The sequence below is a fragment of the Lonchura striata genome, chromosome 3 (genome assembly GCF_050655825.1).
Source record: "Lonchura striata isolate lonStrDom1 chromosome 3, ASM5065582v1, whole genome shotgun sequence".
Lineage (NCBI taxonomy): Eukaryota > Metazoa > Chordata > Aves > Passeriformes > Estrildidae > Lonchura > Lonchura striata.
The window spans coordinates 88776830-88791708 of NC_140705.1; the positions used below are offsets into that span (position 1 = coordinate 88776830).

The window sequence follows — 14879 nt, forward strand, 5'->3', positions numbered from 1 at the left end:
CAGCTCCACTGGAACTAGAAAAGGTCATTTATACAACTGTCCCCTTGATTGTTTTGGCTCCAAACATCTAGAGAACTGCTTAGCGATACAGCACAGGATTGCTTTTATTCTTTCCTACTTGCCATTAAATCAAAACTAAGTAATTTTTACAGGCTAGTTAATTGTAAAGGAATACCCTTTAAAATTCCCTCGGGAGTTTTCTCCAGGTTTGACAAGTTGTTTTCTACTTGAGGTGGAGCTGTATCATTTGTAGTGTGTTTGTACAAGCACCCATTGCTTGTGCATTCAGGAGTGGGGAGTTTCTTTATTTTCAGCTCTCAGGTAACTTTAGAAGCAATAGACATACCTGTCTCTCGCAAATGATATGGCTTCACTGGGTAATTTTGGAAATAATTTGATTTGCAGATGGTCTGCTAGACATGAGTTCAGTGCTCTAGGACTTGCTTTCTGAAAGCTTTACCAGAACAATAGATAAGAGATAGATGTGATTTTTTTCTGGGGCCAAAAAAGGCATTTTGTGCATGAAAAATATTGTCCGTATGTTTTTGCAGCTGCAAATAATTGGGAATAAATGTAATGGCTGGAGCTATTGCTTCATTTGTGTTTGCAGGTGATTGCAGCCCAGTCTCACTCGTTTAAAAAGATCCCTGATTCTGCTGTCAGGGGAAGTTACTCATTCCCAGTTGAGCAAATCATGATCTGCACATCCACCTCCTGGATGGGGGTCTCAGGTGGGACAAAAAGGGGAAAACTAAGAACACATGAAAAGCAAAAATATATGTCCAATATCTTCCTTAAAGGGTGGGAAAAGAACCCACCCTTTTAGAACCCACAGGTTTAGAAATATTCTTATGCTCTTCTCCAATGGTGCAACATTCGGAATTACTGTGCCCAGAAACTGTTGACTGCAAGGGAGAAATTTCTTCCTTTTAACTCAAAAACCTTCATTTCATAATCAAGTATCTAAAATTAAAATTTGTTTGAGATAAATTGTCTCAAATTAAGGAACCAAGCCAATTTTATTTTAAAAGATAAAGTTGAGTCCCTGAACTTAGCAATAGATGAGTATGTGAGAATAAAGTTTGTAGTTAGGACCAGCTTGAGGAAGCAGAGAAGAATTTCTGAAACATCTCAGGAGCATTAAATTTCAATTTCATCCTGGAAAGGTTTTGGCATGGAATTTTTCTCAATTTGTGGTGTACTATGCAAGGTAAACTTCTCTTAGCTATGGGACAGGAGCCCAAGTCCACAGCCTTTGGAACTTTGCAGCTGAATCAGCAGATCTGGGATCATATTTAATGAACTTGTAGTATTTTAAAAATAAAAATCTCCTTTTTTTTCTTTTGCTTTTAAAGCAGTTTCAGAGCAGTGGGGTCAGATTGAGTTCTGTCAGAGGAACTCTGCACTCTGATTTCTCACTTTGTGCAGTAATTCCCACTTGTGTTAAGTTGAACATTGTCACTGGATATTGTGCTCTTGATGAGCTGAAAATCTTCACCTTTGGAAGGAGACCAGTGACTGTGCAAAATGAAAGTTGTTAGAGACAGGCTTTAAACTTTTCCCTTTTTACTTCTCATACGAGTTTTATTAGTGGTGAGCTGGGCAGATTTGAACAAAACCCTGCTGATGCTTTTTATGCATTTTCCTGTGTTTGTAGAATTGGTTTGAGTTATGTTACAGAGTCTGGAGTGTAAAGTTCCCTGGCTGTAGTGGGTTTCTGTGTTATATTTTAAAATATCTGCATGCTGTGATATCCAGTAACGTGCTTTTCCAATAGGAGTTTGGGGAGAAAGCTCAGCATTTTGAACATGGGCTGTAAATTCTTAGTTTGGCTTGGCCTGGAATTTTCAAGGAGTATTTGTGTGTTCCTGTGAGTATTGTCAGCACGTTGTTGGGGAGGGGAGTCAGTGTAATATGGTGGCTGTGAACAGGTCCATGAAAAGCAGCCACAGAAACTTCCAGGATCATTTGTGTGGTAAAGTCTAACACCACCACTGGGTATCTGCAAAGATGTTAAATGGCTGTCACAAAAAAAAAAAAAAAAAAAAAAAAAAAAAAAAAAAAATCAGAAACGTTCAGGTGTCAAAAATTATTCAAATTATGTAAATATTCAGATGTTTCATATAAAAATAAGAAGATGCCACCTTGTGGTAAGAAAGATGCTTTAGTGTATCTATGAACTCTTTGGGTGAACAGAGTACATGTCTGAATGCTGTCAAGGATTTTAAAATTCTTTTTTAAGCAATAATTTAACAAATAAAATTAAATTTTGGGTCTAGAAGTGCACAGCCAAACTTCCCCTTTCCCATGCGTTTTCCTCCTCCTCGCATACTCAGGGTTTTCACAGGTGTGCTGAAGCAAAGGCTGAATATTTCCCAGCTTTGCATTCCTGTGTCTTTCCTGTTTGCTGTTACCTCAGAAAATGGGGCTGGGAGGAGGGACCCCCTTTCCCTGGACACAGCTCTGGGGGCTGAGACTTTTTTTGGTGGTTGTTGCTTTGGGGTTAATTGTGTGGCCAGGCTGAGGGAGCAAAGTCTTGTCTCTTTTTTCCACTCAGCACTTTGAGCAACTGTGATTTGATTTGCAGCCAAACTGGAAAAATATGGAAAAATAAAGGTTTTAAAAGATGGATGAGATCTTTAAATTTATCTAACAGGCAGGCAAGGCTAATACCTGTGGTATTATGATGGATATCCATTCTTTATAATGGATTATATAAAGTTTGTCTTTGCCTTTGCACAAACTCAAACTCCATTAAAAATTACAAGGTGAATTGTGTAACCTGACAACATCCTCTTTCTCACCAGGATGATCTTCTTTATATGTCTGTTTGGATTAAAAAAAAGAAAACTAAATGCCCCCCAAACCTTATGCTTTTTCTTTATTTTATTATTCTGTATTCTACTTGTGTGATTTGAATAATCTACTTTATGAGCCACACACTTAGAGCACAGCACAACTGCTGTCATGTGCATGGTAACAAACTGCTGTTGTCTGACTGTTGGGGTCTCTTTATTTTACATATTGATGGGCAGGAAAAAACTACAGGCAAGAGAATAATTGGAAAATGTTACACTCCTAAATTTTGTTCTTGTGCACACACAGGCTTCTTAACAGCAGGGGATGTGCGGGCACTTCTGTGCATATCGAGGCTAAATTTAAATTTTAATAATAATAATAATAATAATAATAATAATAATAATAATAATAATAATAATAGGGTTAGCAATTTTTCCCCAATTTGAAGAAGTATTGTGCTCGTAATTAAAACATATTTTCTCTTAACATAATTTATTTCCTTGCATAATGTAATTTGACAGAGCATTATAAATGTATATCTCTATGCTTCATGACCCCATTATGAGGACAATTTTTCCATAGTAATTCATTTGTGTTGTGTTTCTTCTTGCTTTCTGATTACACAATCAGTATTGAATTGTGCAACCAACATCCTGATTAAAATGAGACAAAAACCTATACAGCTCAGCTCCCTGAAAATCTCCTCTTGTTCCCCTAAAGACAATGGGAAAATTCTTACTTGTTGGAGGAGACAAAGTTATTAAAATAGATTTCAAATGTGTAGAGAAGAAGGTGGAGCTCCAGCTCCCCATGGGATGAAGGCAGGGTAGGAAGAATCAACCACAAACACAATTTGGAGAAGTATTGCAGGAAAAAAGGAAAACCATTAAAAACCCAGGACTGACAAGAGGGATTTGGGAGAATGTTTCTCTTTTTTTCCCCCCAGATTTCAGTATCAGACCTAAGGTATATATTTTTTTTCACAGCAACAATTTATTTATTTAGAAATTAACTTCAAAATGAAACAAAAATGATTTTTAGACAGGAATTATAATTCTTCCAAATGCACAAATAATGTTATTTTTATTTTTAATTATATCCCATCACTAGGCCCAGGAATCTGGTGCTGCTGTGGGCTTTGCCTATTCCATTTACAGCAGCTGTGTTTCCACCCAAAATGTGCTTAGGAAATAATACAAGCCAACCTGTTCAGCCACTTGAGAGGGGTTACAAAATCATTAGTCTGGACTAATTTTTGTGTTTAAAATTAAAAACACATTGTGGCAAATAATAGGATTAAAGTCTGAAGTGTGCATATTTTTTCTGGGGTTCAATTTCCTTGGTTTCTTTTATGCTATTTTTTTCATTTTTTTGTAAATAATATAGTATTTGATTATTGATCGGCTCGCAGTTAGAAAAGCAAAATTTTGATTAATTTCTTGAAAATATTGACAAGATGAATGCCAACTGTATAAGCATATTTGCAGTGCTGTGTTGATCTTGGAAATAATCAACTAAAAAAAAATTAGGTCTTAGTCCTTGAGACTCAAACATATCCAGAAGAATGAAGAAAGGGAATTGCAGATTTTCCCTGTGAACTCTGGCACCCATATTTATTGATTCATTTGGTCATTTGAGAATGGGTTTCGATGGAGCATGAGCTGCCCACAAGCAACAGCAGCAAATTATTAGGTATGAGAAAGCAGGGCCACAAATCTTAGCAGTGGGCCAAGTTCAGTAAAATGGTGATTCATATCAATTATTAATTTTAAAAAATTATTAGAGCAGAAGTTTGGTCTTTCCATGCTTTGATTTGGGAGCTGTGAATTCCTAATTTTAATATCATATTTTTTTGTCATAACACACACAGTTTTATATTATCTCCTCTTGCTTCCTATAGAAATAACACTATTTACTTCAGTGCTACTACTCAAGATTACATAACTCCAAATAGTTACAGTTAGAACTGGTTAAGAAATGGGAAACATCTTATGGAACATTTCTGACCAATTCTAATTATTGCCCTTAATGTATCGTTGCAAAATTTGAAACAGGATTTCTTTGGAAGTTGTGACCTGCTCTTTGAAAGTAGGGGAAAATACTTATTTTTAATCACCTTCATCTCAAGAGCTGTAATTGAGGTTATGAAGTTATAGTGGATTAACAGGTTACTGATTTTTTTTCAATGTGGAGAAAAAAATTCAGCAAGTTTCTTATAAAAACTTTACTAAGTGCTCAACCTTTGAACACAAATGCAAAATCAAATGTTTTAAGTTTGGGCCATAAGCTTCACATTAGAAATTAATCATGAGATGTTTTGGTGATAAAATCTCTCTCATTTGAAAATGTAATTTATTAACCAGCACAATATCTATTTCAGGGCATTATTCAAGCTGCAATAACGATTTTCATAATATTAGAATAATGTGACGATATTAAGCCGTGTGTGAAAGGCGAGCGCTTTTCCCTTGGCTCACAATCATCCCTTTGGGATGCAAACCCCGAAAGGCCAGGGATGGGAGCTGCTGTTTGCTGGTGGCACAGAGGGGTCCCAGGGAATGTTGGAAGGGCTGTGGGCTCCCTGTCCTTGTGCTGCTCCCCGTGGCCCTGGCACTTCTCCCGGTGCCATGAGTGTGCAGGACAGGTGGACACCGACCGCTGAAATCCTTCCCAAAGCCTCTCCCACGGGCACAGCAAGGGCTGAGCTTCCTGTGGGCACCTGCCTGGGGTGAAGGCTCTCAGAAGCCCTGGAGTTCCCATCTCCTGCACTTTCACCTCACTGCTGCCTCTCCTCCCTCCTGTCCAGCTCTGCACTGCTGATGCCTCTGTGGACAGCAGAATACGCAGCGTGCGTTGATCCAAAGGGAACAGAACAGATGGAAGTCTTAGGATTGTACTCTGTTGTCTCTTTCTGTGCTTGGGGAAGGAATAGTCAAGAAAATGTGAGCAAAGTATTAGTTCTGGGCAAAAGAAGATCCTTGCAATTCCTCTTGCATTTGCATGATTTTCTTTACGTTGTAAAAATAATTTAATGTGACTGCAACGTCTGGTTGTGGGAAGCCTCATGGAAAGGCAAGAAGTACCTGACAGCATTTGAACTGTGCTATTTTGCCTGTGCTGTAATTATTTTCATTTATGAAATTCTAAATGCAAAATTCTGTTTTAAATATTGAATATTTCTGGTGAACTGACAGCTTGTGCTAGCTTTAGGATATGCCTGCTTGGTAATTATTCATGAGAAGAACAGCTGAAAACAAACTCGTTATACACCTTGGCAAGTCACTGTGATTTGAATTCTGTGAAATTTCCCCATGGCCATGTGACTTTATTCTAAAGTGCTCTAACAGTGCAGATGTCCAGAATGCCGTAGTTGTTACAAATGTTATTCCTGTAGTCAAAGTTTGGAATCATCAGTGCTTCAGGAGATGTGGAAGGAAAAAAAAAAAAAAAAAAAAAAGAAGAAAAAAGAGAAGAGGAGAAAAGACTGATGATAGAGGGTGTGTTTTGAGTGTTTGTCACATACTTCATTATGTGCAGCTCTCATACATTACCAGATATATATCATAGGGGATATATCTCAGTGCATGTTCAGGACATAGAATGGAATTTACAATGCCTGCAAGAACTTCCCACTGAAATGCACTAAGTGTTTGAAATATCTTGTTTAAGCCATGATACAATAAGCATCAGCACTGACATTTTTGGAAGTTTAAAAGTAAGATAATTTCTGTGTAACATTGGATGAAGAATCAAAATGCTTCATATTTAGCTAAAAATAAAACATTTCTCTACTTTTGCCTTTTCTTTTCCTTCTCCATATGGCTCCTGAAGCATTCCTTAATTTAAATAGGTTTTAGAGCTCATCCCTTATAGTTCCTGAAGCATTCACTGCTTTTGAGAAAAAAAAAAAACATTTTAGCATGTGCTATTCTTGTTATTCTAATTAGAAAAAAACAGCTGGTCCTGTGCAGCTCTGACTGGAATATTTTTCAACACATTGTTCAGATTTTTTTTCTTTTTCTGTCAAGCCACAGGCTACCACTTCTCCTCATCCCACATGAGCCAGCTCCCAAACACCTGCATGTGGAGCCTGAACCCACACATCTGCCAGGGAACACAAAGAAAATACTTCATTGGCCACAGGAGACGTACATCGGATTATGCATATTAGGAATATCTATATTTCCAAGGAACTGCAAATGACACTGAGCTAATGGCCAGTGGCTTCCATTGCCATCAAGAGGTATTTTTTGAGTGCCTTTACTTGCATTCCTGCTCCTACATAAAAGACAACTGAGATGCTTTCATTTAAAAAATTTTAAAAAAAGGTAATCAGCCTTCAGTTAGGATTTTGATATCTGTAAACGTGTGTGCCTACAAATAATCATTGGAGCTGATCAAAGTCCCACTTGCTGTTGCTATGGAAATGAATCCCCATTTTGTTTACGGATGGGTATGCGCCACATGACAGGGAATGATGTCAGGTGGAAAGCTGAGATAAATTAAATTTGTGGTCTGAAGTTATTAACATATGTTTTGTGTGAGGGTGTGCATGTGTATTAACTAAGAAAGGGAAGATCCAGAAAATTCTCTTCCTTTAAAATGGCAGGGAAACAACACCTTCGATATAAATCATGGCATAATTTCTTCCAGTGGGATGAAAGAGACATGGAGAGATTGGGGCAAGGCTGTTTCTGTGGCTTGTCCAAATCCATGGAGCTGCTCTTTAATAGTTCTACTCACTGTTTAATTTCCTTCTCCATTGTCTCCTCCTGTGTGAGTTCCATTTGTTGGTCAGATTATTCTCACAACTGTCCTGAACTTTGTATCCTTGTGTCTTGCCCAAGTAGAAAGTCAGAATTCATTTCTAACTCTGAGTAAAAAAAGTAATTTTTTCTACAAATAAAATAAAATAACTTATGCATCTGAGGAATAAATTGCATTAATCTTTCTGTAGAGTGTGTATGGATTAGTTAAGAGACACATCACAAATGTGAAATAAGGAGCACTTCTCCCATGATAACACCGGATGTAGCAGAGAAGATGAACTACTGACAAACTCAGCCAAAGCTTAAAGGTTTGAGCAGGCCAAAAAAATGCCAGATTTTTCCTTTCCAGAGTTTGACTTGTGGAACATAGAATATTATAGACCAGGAATGCAGAATGTTAGACAAGTACCAGAGACTGCAGCAGTTCTGTTGCTCTACAAAACACCTCTATTAAAAAATGCCCGAAGATGCTCTGATATTTCCGTACATTTATATATTGTTATTCAATAGAGGATCAACACTGAATTGGCCACTTTGAAGGCCACAGAGCATTTTTCTGTATCTTTAGAAACACAATAATCTCTCTAATTCACCTGCCACGTGGTGCTGCACCACCTAGCAATAGGTGTGTAATTGAGGGCAGAATTTGACCCTTTGATTCTGTAAATCACATATGATCATTACAGAAGGGCTCAGATCTTTAGACGTTGTATGATTGCCAGCTCACCAGCCACCCTTCCTTTGTCACATTATTTTTTTAGAGGCTGACACTCTAATGAAAGCAATACAAAAGGCTGCCAGAGCCCAGCTCAGAATCCCCAATTTGCTTTGACTGCCATTTTCCAGAGCAAAAAGTGTGTTCCATTATTTGTATCGATATTAGGGTGAACTTAGAACAACTGATCTTCTGGACAGGGGCTATACATTTCCACAGCTGTGCACCTTCGTGGTATCCTGTAAATAATAATTAAACAGTAGGAAAATTAATGCAATGCTGAAGTTGGACTAATTGACTTCTGTTGGCTGTGTGGAGCAGTAGGATTTAAGCATTACTCAGTTTTCAGCCCATACACTTAAGCATTAAGATTTCAGATTTAGTGTGTGTGTGTCTGTGTGTAAAAGCTGAGCAAACCCCATTTTCCTTGGCCCATTCTTCGATAATAATCCCTGGTCCATCCATTTGTACTCATTACCTGTTGTCTGCAGCAGGGGGAAGAAAGTCTGCTCTTTGGCACTGTTTTGAAAATCTTGAATTCCTTTCCCTTCTGTCCTCCTCTGCTGCAAACTTTTTCTGTCCTCCTCATCTGAGCTACTTGGGGAGAAGGAGCATTAAAGCAAGTTTGTCAAATGTTAACCTGGCAAAGAAAAGGCTTGGAAATGCATTTTGTTCCCTGGAGAGAGGCTGTATTATTCTGAGGTGCCCTCTGCTGTGTCAAGAGCTAAAGATGCTTCATGAACCACACCTTGGCAGAGATGAGTGAGACCCTCCCTTCACTAGGCTCTGACCTGTTGAGCATCCTTTTCATCATTACAGAATTGGAGCGTCTCGGATTAATCATCTCTTCCCACAAGTAGAATCTCCTTTTGTTAAAACCTTAGGGAAGCTAAACTTTTCAAAATACACGCCGGACGGGACTGAAGGGGTTTTTTTCCTTTCCTTTGGAACCCCATTCACAGGAGCAAACCTCCATGTTCAAACTTAAAAAACAGAGGCAGCAAGGGTTTTGATTCAGAGGAAGAAAGATGCGCTGATCTTGAGATTCTGTGAGGCTCTGGCATTCTCCTGAGTGCTGGAGAAATTTGTGAAACTCATTATCTCCCAGGCCAGTGTTTTAAAGAAATCCCTGACTATATCAAATATAGCCTTGGCACAAATGGGTGTAACTAATATTAGAACCCTAAAAAGGATCTCATTAATCATCATTAAAAAACAATGCTTAGATATTCTTAGAGGTGGGATGTGGTGGTTTTTTGTGGAGTAAATTGAGGCTTAATTTTCTGTGTGGGTATTACATGCATCTTGAGCCCCAAGGGATTTCTTCTGAGACATGACAGTGAGAACATATTGCTGCATGTGAAAAATACTTGACAGTGGTGCTCAATAGAAAAAGATTTTTCTTGTTTCAGAACATGCTAAAAAAATTTAAAAGAACAATCCCCCCTAAAACCCCACCGTGCTATTACTTTGCATTTTGTTAGAACAGAATCTGAATTTTGGGGGTTGACAACAAACTCATTTTTAGACAGGCAGGCATGTTGAGCCTATAAAGGAGTTGGAGGCACAGAGTAAATTCAAATACACAGTACAAAGTTAGGCTTCCATGTGATTTACTGGGTTCATTTACTTCCTTTTCTACTTTTATTCTGGATCTTTCTATTGTTATCCTTCCAAAAGGAATACAGTGCAGCAGATTCATCAGAGGCCATTATTTACTGATTCTGTATATTGTTTTCATAATGGTTGAACTCAGCAAATCATGAACTGATTATTGAGTTTTAGCAAGTGGCTAATGAATCATTGATGCTGGCTCAGGGAGAAAGAGATTCCTCTTGTTTCTGCTGTTCTGCAGGTTTCCAGCAGATTTCACAACTACTTCCATTCATTCCTTTTATTTCTTCCTTATCTTCTCCTCTTGGAGTGCTACCCTCAAAAAACCCAAAGCCAGCGACCACTTCAGTTGTGTCAAGTGTTTTTCATTATACCTTAGTGATGTCTACTGACTTAAAGCACATTTAAGAAAGAACCAACATTATTTGCAAATTTCACGAGGTCTCAGGCGAATGAGAAGCTATCAATAAACTTTCAGTTTCACTATAAATCAGTGACAAGATGGCACTAAAATAATACGTAATGTCAAATGAATGATTTTAATAAGTTAGCAAAACAGAATTGTTGATTAATACAGCGTAACATATTCCATGTGTATTATGGAATTGTAATGAATTATTATCAGAGATGCTATTTTATAGCTGTAATGTAGCAGTGTGAAAACTTTAATAGAGGCCTGCAAAAAAAGCTCTTTTCCTTCTCATTTTTATCTTTCAGCTTCTTGAAATGCCTGTCCCTACAGAATTGTTACAAGATAATAGAATTCAAAGATTTATTTCTGATAAAAGGTTTAAATTGCAACAGCAAAATATAATAGCCCAATAACAAAACTGAACAGATATTAAAGAGGAAAGAAAAAGGCATAGACTTATTTTTTACCTGTCTAGTCATGAAAATGGATCCATCATGTTGCAACTTGATAGTAACTCCCTATAAACTGTATATTGGAATTCAGGAGGGGAATAGATTCATGGGAATTATTGGAATTATAAAATGGCTTGAGTTGTAAGGGACCTTAAAGATCATCCCATTCCACCCCCTGCCATAGCAGGGACACCTTCCACTGTCCCAGGTTGCTCCAAGCCCCGTCCACCCAGGCCTGGGACACTTCCAGGGTTCCAGGGGCAGCCACAGCTCCTCTGGACAACCTGTGCTAGGGCCTGCCCACCCTCCTAGCAAGGGTTCCTTCCCAATACCCCACCTATCCCTGCCTCCAGCAGTTTGTAACCATTGCACCCTGTCCTGTCACTCTCTGCCATATAAAAAGCCCCAGTCCTTCCCTTTTATAAGTCCCCTTCAGGCACTGGAAGGGGCTTCCCTTCTCCCAGCCTGGCTCCAGAGCAGATGCTCCTTGGAGCATCTTCATGGTCAACTCTGGATTCACTCCAACAGCTCCACATCTTTGCTGTGTCCAGAGCTGGATGCAGAACTCCAGCTGGGGTCTCAGGAGGGCAGGGAAGAAGGGGACAAGTCATGGTTGCATTATAATGTGAGTGTGTGTGTGTGTGTGTGTGTGTGTGTGAACTCCAGAGAATCAGATTTTCCTGGAAATAATTTCTGTGTGGATTAAGCCTTATTTGTCCCTTTCACCTTTCCCTAGAAGAAAATTACCTTTATCGTAATCTGCCAAATTTAGTGTGTTTTCATTTCTACTCAACTGATATTGAGAATACTAGATTTTTTTTCCTTGTGGTGAAGGTGAACAATGTTTGTGAAATAAGAAATTCCTGTATTATACACTAAAGACTCCTCACAAGGTTTTAGAGCTTTTGTAGAGAGGCTTGATGTGAAATCAGAGTCCTGGGGTCATGTATGTCACTCCTACACTGGGGGAACAATGGTTTGGATATTTGCTTGGGGAGACATCCCAGTTTTTACCTTGAGAAAAGATGTAGGTTGGTATATTTCTTTTGTCCTTTTTTTCTGCTTTTCCAGGTGGAGATGGGCAGTTTCAGCATGGGAGGTTGAATCATATTGGAGAAAATCTGTAGAAAAGATGAGGAATGGGGATGGGAGGAGTGAACCAGAACTACCCTTATGTGTAAATTGGCAGGCTGGAATATTTATAGTTTTGATAATACTTTATTCCCAATCTTGCTCATAAAGTCACTTCATCATCAAAACCAAGCTGACTGAGTTGAAAAAGTCCATTTTCTGTAGTTTCTGTTGAATCTTTCCAAGCAGCTCTTGCAGTTGCTCAGTAAACTCGTGCGCTTGTAATTCTTCAGCACCAATTTCTGTTTTCATCTTTATGGAAAACGAAGATTTCCAGGGGCTGATACAAAGAAATTTTCTGCCTTTTGCAAATCTTCTCTGAAAAGAGAGTCCTGGTCCCAATTCTAACCCCCAGTAACAGCCCTCTGATTTTCTGAAGTCTGGAATGGTCCCACTTTCCTGGTAAGAGATACCCATAGCTGTGCTGAACTCTTTCCTCTCATCTGGTTTTTCTCTTCATATTTCACAGAAAATTTCTGCCATGTATGGAATTGAACTACAGTTAATAAGGTCTGATTGGAATTTTCATGAGCAGCATCTTTGTCAGATTTGCTCAAAATAACTGAGAAGATACATCAGATATTTTATATATTCTCTTTCAAAGATTAATGAGAAAACCCTCTTTAAAATTAGGAAGTAAATATTTTTCAGTGTTAAAGTCATTGTCTTTTTTGGTATAATACGCCATTAAAATGAATTACATTCCTGGTGTGCACACATTTTCCAGGACAAAGACTGTGAAAACTTTGGGGATCTTTCTCTCAAGAGCTGAAGCAGATGAAATACCTAGATATTTTTTCAGGTGTATTAAATCCTGCTGAGGAGTTATGTTGAAATGTTTGATCAATTATATTTAAAAGAAGTTTGGGGGTTTTTTTTGGCTAATTTTATTTCTTTTAGAATAATGAGATTAAAAAAGACATTTGTGAACTGGCATCCCACATTTTTGCATTTTTGTACTCTTTTTCCAGGCTCATCCAGTCCAAAGCTTGAGTGTGTGTTGGATTTGATAAACAAGGCAGACAATTTACTGATCTGGTGTTTGCTGGCTACCCCACCCCCCTTTTTACAGAGCTGCTTGTGTGAAGCTTTTTGGCTGCAGGAAGTTGGGATAATGCAAATAAACCCCTCAACCTTCCCTGCAAATATTCCCTTCTTCCTACTCCTGTCCAGCCTGGGCTGTGTACCCAGAGGTGAACTATTAATATTGCCTTTTTACAGCTAAATTATCTGACTCCAGAATTGTTCACAGATTCTATTAAAGACCCCTATTGAGGATTGCTTCTACAAATAGGCATTTTAATTCATCCGGGTACACTAAGTTACCTTCCTTTCATTAATAAAATGGAAACTCATAAAGAAAACCAGATTATCCTGAATTTATGATCAAGTAATTTTGTTTCTCTTAGCTCTGGTAATAATTGTAGAACATTATTTCCCTGCTTCTTTTCCTTTCTCCTTCACCTACCTAGGCAATCTTAATTTCTCATGTTTATTTATCTTTTTTTTTTTCCTGTTTTAATTTGACAGGAAAAGCTATCTAGGACCCCAGGAGGCAAACACAGAGAGTTAGGAATTGGTCCTTCCCATCTCCACTTTAATGAAATAATAAGTATTTGGTTCATATTTACCCACATTTTAGAAATTCTAGGTTATTATTTTTGTCCTACCTTAAAAATTCTTCAAATTGTCATTTCTGGCTTTGTTTTTTATACATATTTTATGGGGGTCTGGGGTTTTTTTCATTTTGTCTCTGCACTGCAAGATGATTCATCTCATTGGGACTCTGAATATTCAACTTTGTACCTGCACTTTCCTATTTCCCCCTTGAAACAAAGCCGTCAGCTCCAAGTGAATGGAATTTCCACATGCTTGGCATCCTCAACAGGAATGAATCAGCACAGTTTTCCTGACTCCAGCCCCTCTCTGTGCCCTCAATGGCAAAACTTTCTATGTTGCCACCTGCCTTTTTGGGGGAAAACTCCTGAATCGAGTTCTTCTGAAGAGGGATCGTGGTGTGGCTCATGTTCTGACTGAGCACTTCCCTGCTCCAGAGCCCTCCTGAAGCACCTCTGCAGGACCACTGGAGTTGAGTGACTACTTCATGAACTTTGAATGAAGTGTGCAGGGCTAAATTTTCCCAGGATGTGCTTTGGCTCAACTTCCAGTAGCAGGTTGTGCTTCTGGGATGTCTTAGGGAGCAGCCACAGGAAATATCTAGTGCATTTACAGGAACATGAAAAAGGGCAATGCCATCACTCCCAAACTACATTTCAAAGACACCACCAAATTTTAAAGTATCTTTGTTTCTTGTACCTTTTCATTCAGAAGTTATTATCTCTTCTAAAATACCATAAATGAGATTTTAAATTTAATTGTGAATCCCACACACACATTAAAAGTGAAATGCATTAGTCAGATTTTAATAATGATATATTAAAACTGGCAACAAAAGTGGAAGAGACAGATCTCCATTCCTATCACCGAAAGAAAATCTTCCTCAAACCACCTTTATTTCCCAGTTTGTGGCAGTTCTGCCATGTTTGACCTAAAGGCCACATACTCTAGAGCAAGTGGTGATCAGTGCCTGTTTTGGTAGAACAGTGTAAAAAATGTTGTGCTGCTTATCATCCAGTTTTAACTCCATGAGCTGTTACTGCCTTAAAAATGAATTTTCTTTATTTCAAAAATTGTTTTCTTTAATGAGTAGCATTCATTATTTTTGATAATCTACTAACTGAGAAGTAGTTTATGAAGATGGCCTAATCTCACTTAATGTCTCTGTTGGTATCATGGACATTGCACTTCTCTTTCTAAATGAAATCTTTCTTGCTTACACATTCTTAACCTGCTCAAGCATTGAAAGCCGATAAACTATGCATTTTCTTAATTTAGAGCTGCTGAAGTTGCTGAACAGAAATATTTTCAATTTGATATTACTTTCATGATGCAAGAAGCAATAGCATGGAACCCCAGATGAAGCATTC

At 38.2% G+C, this 14879-nt stretch overlaps 1 protein-coding gene across 36 annotated transcripts in view; it reads left to right on the forward strand.

Annotated features, from left to right (window-relative positions):
• Nucleotides 1-14879, forward strand: part of LOC110469084 (uncharacterized) — a 455123-nt gene that overhangs the window by 118411 nt on the left and 321833 nt on the right. The gene's annotated exons all lie outside the window — the stretch shown is intronic.